Below are 7549 nucleotides of genomic sequence, written 5' to 3'. Positions count from 1 at the left end.
GATTTACAACAGCATAATTCCACGATTCTTCAAGGATCTAAACAGAATTGCATCTGGCCGCAGCAAACGCATGATGCAATCATCATGCACGGCGAATCTCAACGCGATCTCGACTCACCTAGCGCATTCACTCACGCATCCTCGTCGTCATCGATCACCATTTTTCTCTTACCGATCAAAGGTTGCACGTCGCCATCAGCGTCTCGGTATCAACATTCCACCGCCTCGCCAGGAAAATCTATCCAACGATACGCGGCGGAATCGGGCGCGAGTTAATGGCGATAAGGCGATGGTACTCTCTCGAGGCTAACGAGATCGAACAGTGGCCGAGACTCGATTCTCGAAGGAAGAAAGGAATTCGCGTGGTCGTGGTGCGCAGAGGAAGAAGCGAGATGCTGACCGCGGATGCTGGCAAAAAATCGGCAAGGGCGGACGAGATTTGATTCCCGGTGACGTATTAAATGTGTGGTAGCAGCCAGTGGTGTCAGAGGGATTGCTTTAATCAGTAGATTAATTCGTCATGGCCTCCGCCGCGTAGCAACGTCCTTTGTCGGCCGTTGGTAAAATATGAGCCAACGTACATAATCAACTATTTGTGGTAATGAATATTATGCGGCCGGCGCGCGTGTCATTAATAACGTCCGCGGCACGGCCGCGTAATCTGTTTTTTCCTTCGCATCCAAGCGTACATTATGCGCGCGAGCTACGTCTAAGCAGTGAAACCTTGGGAAAAAAAGAGCCCAGCCGCTTTGCATGCGCGCGAGCAGCCGAGTTTATGCGCTCCAGCTCGCCTCGATAAGATACAAGGTGACGCGGTCTGATAACGCGTACGCCGCTTGACATTTTCCCCAATGCAGGCGTTTTATAACACGTTTGCATATTTTCGATATTTGGTCGCAAATTTTGTATATAAAAATTGTACAAAGATATGGAAATATCAAAGTATAACCTCAACTACCTTGCTGTTGAACCTTAACCTCAAACTCACTATTGAAATTCCCTATACCTTGAGGTACAATGATGTTATTTATTGAAATGGAAAAATAATTTTTCACACCATTTTTCACATAACAATATCGAAGTAACAAAGTGCAACGAGATATTTGATATGAAATATACAATGTAATATAGAAAAGAAATATATATATATATATATATATATATATATAATAGAAGAAGAATTTGTCACACCAGCAAGATTAATTATTAGCAAGATATTATTTAATATCAAATATCGGTAACAATTAATCTTGTTGGTATGAAAAATTATTTTTCTATTTCAAGAATTAATATCTTTATATTATGAAGTATAAGGAATTTCAATTTAAAGTTGATTTTACTGTTGGTAACCACGAGACAGACGAGTGGTTGTTTCCTGTGGTTTCTCGCCTCCATTTCATATGTATTTCAACGTGTATGTAGGTTTAATTGATGTATTTGTATGATTTGTATCAAGTTGTCTTGTTTCGGTACCATTTCTGTAAAGATGAATATGAATCAGTGATACAGAAGAGATTGTTGAAGAGGGTAGTAAGCAAAGAATTTCAATAGCAGATATATATAGAGGAATAACCTGTGTTCTCTTTGCTGCCACAGAACTCTCACCTCTAGGTTTAACCCCTCTTGGACAACTCCCCGCGGCGAAAAGACAAATGAGCCTGAGGTGAGAACTTACCCGATAAATACCCAAGGCGACACACTGTTTGACCAGAGAGCAAGCAGTCTGGACTGGACAAGAAATACCGCACCTACCCTTCCCACTATCCTCATCCCTCTGTCCACGGCCCGTGGCTGTTTTCATTCTTCACCCTTTGTTGTCACTGTCCTTCTGCAATTACAAAACACAAATTATTTAGTCGTATGAGTTTCTTTAATTTTCTTCTCTCACACAAGGATGGACAAAATATTTGGTGTTCTTGATTTCTGTAAAATTACAAAGGTTTGTTAAAAAAGGAAATTTTTATTACAAGAATTATAGCAGGAAATTAGTAAACAGATTAGTTATCATTAATTAATTAATTATTTAGTCATACGAGTTTCTTCAATTTTCTTCTCTCACACAAGGGTGGATATAAGATATTTGGTGTTCTTGATTTCTATAAAATTACAAAAGTTTATGTTAAAAAAGGAAGGCATTATTACAAGAATTATCGCAGGTTGAAATTAGTAAAAATTAATTAATTATTTAGTCATAGGAGTTTCTTCAATTTTCTTCTCTCACACAAGGATGGACATAAGATATTTGGTGTTCTTAGTTTCTATAAAATTACAAAAATTTATGTTAAAAAAGGAAGTCATTATTACAACAATTGTAGCAGGAAATTAGTAAACAGATTAGTTATCATTAATTAATTAATTATTTAGTCTTATGAGTTTCTTCAATTTTCTTCTCTCACACAAGGATGGACATAAGATATTTGGTGTTCTTGGTTTCTATAAAATTACAAAAATTTATGTTAAAAAAGGAAGTTGTTATTACAAGAATTATCGCAGGTTGAAATTAGAAAAATTAATTAATTATTTAATCATAGGAGTTTCTTCAATTTTCTTCTCTCACACAAGGATGGACATAAGATATTTGGTGTTCTTGATTTCTGTAAAATTACAAAAATTTATGTTAAAAAAGGAAGTCATTATTACAAGAATTATCGCAGGTTGAAATTAGTAAAAATTAATTAATTATTTAGTCTTATGAGTTTCTTCAATTTTCTTCTCTCACACAAGGATGGACATAAGATATTTGGTGTTCTTGGTTTCTATAAAATTACAAAAATTTATGTTAAAAAAGGAAGTCTTTATTACAAGAATTTTGGCAGATTGAAATTACAAACAGAATTTGATAGTAATTTTGGTCTCATTGTCCTGATCACAATTTTAACATCGTTACAACTATGCTTCATGGAGAATTAACAATAAAATTATTTAGCCACAAGAGATTTGCTCTACTTTTCTTTACTTGCTAGAAATAATTATAGAATACCAAATTGATTTTTGTAAAATTAAAGGAACTGTATATAATGTTTGTGAAGAGAAATTTTATTAGAAGAGTAAGATTCATTCACCCTATCTTTGTGAAAGCTTGCGCGCAGTGCGTGCTACTGGAATCTCTTTTCTTCCGAGGCAAGCCGTGTCCAGGCGCCGCATTAATTTTGTGTATTTAACGAGAGCGAGTTAAATGTCTGTCCGGAAGGGTTCCTCGGTCTCCAGTGCCATTCATGGAATCGCTAGCGAGACAAACTTTAACAGAGAAACGACCCTGTTTGCCTGCTTTCTTTCCCCCGAGATTTCAGGTCAATTTGAAAGCTGTTTAAATTAATAAAAAAGATATTTAATATGGCAAAAACGTCATTAATTTATTCCCAATGATATTTCATTGAACTTGGCATAAATTTATTAGTTTCTTTCTAAATTTCCCTATGATCCAAGAATAACGATGAGAAAGAAAGGAAGAGGCAGATTCAGGGCCGTCGACGTGGACAAAAAACCGTGTTTTTCCGAGAGTGAAAAACTATTTTGTGCTTTAGCCGAGCCACTGACGGCGCATCATTTTTAACGGCGCCCTGTCAGACGATTGGAAAGGGAGAGGAGCACTGTCAGTGGCCGGCGGCCAACGTCAAACGTCAAGCCGATCCTTCTTGCTCTCTCTCAATTTCTTTTTTCTCTCTGACGCCCTCTTCATTCGATTTTTGTCTATTCAAAATACTCTCTGCATCGTATGAAAATCATTTATATCGAAAATATCTCAATTGTGGCATATTTTATGTTACATTAAAATATATGAAATATCTGAAATGGTTCAGACACATTAGCAAGGTTATGTCAAGAAATATGTCGCTTTTGCGCGATATGGTTTATTTAAAATTGCATTGTCTGGTTCTAAATCTTGCGATAAATCATGCTCGAAAATTCCCATTTTCTACACGTAATAACAATTACTTATTGTACAGATAACTCCTTCAGCGAAATCGTATTCAAATATATAGGAACATATACATAATACAGCAGGAATATATTGGGTTGGCAACTAAGTGATTACGGATTTTGTCAATGCCATCTAATGACAAAATCCACAATCACTTAGTTGCCAATCCAACAGATTGTCAATCTGTTAACTAGAGAATCGGTTCTACAAGTACATGATTATAATATTACAATTAAGAGATTGGGATTCTGATTAACGAGTTGACTAATTTTCTCTCAGTCGATGAGTGAAAACCTTGACTTCTTTACAATTATGGCCAAGACACTTATTTTTGTAGTGTACTTTATCAATTAAAATACTAATAATATAATTACCTTGTACAAATATTTATTGGGTTGGCAACTAAGTGATTGGGGATTTTGACAATGCCATCTAATGACAAAATCCACAATCACTTAGTTGCCAATCCAACAGATTGAACGTGATACATAGAAACGGACATAAAACATAATACCACAAAATATTACATGAAATTCCAGGGAATATTTCTTCAATCCAAAAACAAAATTCCACTCATCATCCTCGTTGCAACTTGAAATTTATTCATCATTTTCTAATGTCAAATAATAAATATAATACCAAACGAGAATTATTCGTGTGAATAGTATATTAGGTTAGCAACTAAGTGATTGCGGATTTGTCAAATACCAAATATCTAATGTCAAAATTCGCAATCACTTAGTTGCCAACCTAATATTCTAGACGATACCGAATTAGTGTCAAACTAATATGTTTTCTAAATCTGCATCATGTTTGCCAATCTGTTAACTAGAAAATCGGCTCTACAAGTACATAATTATAATATTACACTTAAGAGATTGGGGTTCTGATTGACGAATTGACTAATTTTCTCCCAGTCGAAACCTTGATTTCTTTACAACTACAGTCAGGACACTTATTTTTGTAGTATAATTTACTAACTGACTAACTTATTCGGCAACTAAGTGATTGCGGACTTTGCGAATACCATCTAGTGAGAAAACCAACAATCACTTAGTTGCCAACCCAATAATATCTCTAAACTTCTCACTATTAATCGTAAAACCTGTATCAACGATCTTGTATAGCTTCTGCAAAGTAACCAATCTCTGATATCCAATTCGAACTACTCTCTCGGATCTCCGTCCCGGGAGAGACAGAGGCTCGGAAGACGCCACGTAGAATGGGCATCGACGCTCGCGGCGGCGACTTCGACGTGATGGATGGGCTTCTGCTCGAACAGTTTCGTCTATACGTGCCACGTAGCGTTTCCCCAATTAAACAATTGCATTCACATCCATCTATCCGTCGGTCTGTCCGGCCGGTGAGATCGTGGCGAATGGGACGTTCTGCCCCTCATCCCTTTGTTCCTTTTCCCCCGTCTATCTCGTTCGTCCCGTTTCCGTATTCCTTGCCCTCTTTTTTTCCACGAGGTTTCGCTTCTGTCCACCCTCTATTCGCCGGAGAATACCACCTCGAAGCGGTTTACAATTAAAAAGCACGGCCGTTGCTTCTGCGATACGGCAGCTACGTGACGCGACCGATTCGCAACCGATTGCGTAATTTCTACTTTACGACGCCTGCATTTTATGGAAATTCGAGCCCTTCCGTGATACGATCATCCCGTCACTACGAAACAACGAGAAGTTGGCCAACGATTGCTGCCAACATAGAGATGATTTCTGTCGAGTTGATTGTATTTTTATTTGTGACCATAAATTATATATAAAATTGTTTAAAAATTGGATTTCTAAACGTTTCTTTTCTTACATTTTTGGTGAAATTCCCTGAAATTCTTCCATTTCCAAGGGCTTTCTTCTCTTACATTTTCAATGAATTCTGTTTCAAATCATTGGATTCCTAGGGATTGAATTTCTTTCTTTACAAGATTTCTAGAGATTGAGCTTCTCTCCTTACACATACAGTATCGTATTTTCAATAAAACGGGTGTTGAAAAATTTGTGAAAAACATGCAACATTCCTAATTATAATTTCCGCTATTTTTCCTTACATTTCCAATAAGTTTATCAATTTTTCAATTATTCCCATTCTTTTAGAAACGCACAACATTTTATTCTCAAGGAAGCAAAACATAAGCCGTGAAATAAATATAAATCTCTTGTATGTTAACGAAAGAACGCTGGATTCTTTGCAAAATATGGTTAAATCTTGATGCAATCGGTGGCGAAATATCGAGGACGCCCCAAATCGACGATAGGATCGGCGAAGGTGAGCAGGAGGTGGCGAATAGGGTGGCAAAGGGGAAGAAACGGGAAAAAAGGAAGGAAAAGAGCTGGGTTTGGTACGTAGGGCACGTCCGTGGGACCGCCGCCAATGTATGCTGGCCGCATAAACTAACAGCCGCATCGGATTTTACATAAAATTCCGGCGAGAGCCGTGATTTCAGGAGATGGACGGGGAAACGTGACGGACCAGCGAGCAGTCATCGGTTACAACGGAACTGGTAGCACGGAGGCTGGCTTGAATTATGATTACGGATTACGCGTCGTTGCATTCCCTTTCTCCCCTGTATTTCTCACCCTCTGCTTCTGTCCGCGGTTTTTCGCCTGACAGCCGCGCACCTCTCTTTCATGGACATTATTATTATTATTATTATTATTATTATTAATTAATTTATTATTATTATTTATTAATTTATTATATTATGTTTCTGTACTTCTATATAAGTTAAAAATTAAAATATTTAATATTTGAATATTATTAATATTACTGTTGTTGTTGTTATATAAATTTTGTTATTTATAATATATATGCTAGTATTTTAGTTTAATTGTTTTTAGAAAATTAAACTATTGAGCTTGGATTAATTTAATAGACAATTTTGCTATATTAATTTAAAGAGTTATAGTAACATTATATTATTAATAGTTATTATTATATATATAAATATTAAAAATTAATGTTAATATTAATATAAAGTTTGTGTATATATATTTTTTATGTATTTATATGGTATTAATTTATTTATTATTATTATTGTTGTTGTTGTTATTTAAATTTTTTATTTATAATATATACATTAGTATTTTAGTTTAATTGTTTTTGAAAAATTAAATTATTGAACTTGGATTAATTTAATAGATAATTTTGCTATATTAATTTAAAGAGTTATAGTAAATTTATATTATTAATAGTTATTATTATATATATAAATATTAAAAATTAATGTTAATATTAATATAAAGTTTGTGTATATATATTTTTTATGTATTTATATGGTATTAATTTATTTATTATTATTATTGTTGTTGTTGTTATTTAAATTTTTTATTTATAATATATATATGTTAGTATTTTAATTTAATGGTTTTTAAAAAATTAAATTATTGAGCTTGGATTAATTTAATAGATAATTTTGCTATATTAATTTAAAGAGTTATAGTAAATTTATATTATTAATAGTTATTATTATATTTATAAATATTAAAAATTAATGTTAATATTAATATAAAGTTTGTATATATATATATTTTTTATGTATTTATATGGTATTAATTTATTTATTATTATTATTGTTGTTGTTGTTATTTAAATTTTTTATTTATAATATATATGTTAGTATTTTAA

This window comes from Bombus affinis, chromosome 18 (assembly GCF_024516045.1).
Source record: "Bombus affinis isolate iyBomAffi1 chromosome 18, iyBomAffi1.2, whole genome shotgun sequence".
Lineage (NCBI taxonomy): Eukaryota > Metazoa > Arthropoda > Insecta > Hymenoptera > Apidae > Bombus > Bombus affinis.
This window is presented reverse-complemented; position numbering follows the sequence as displayed.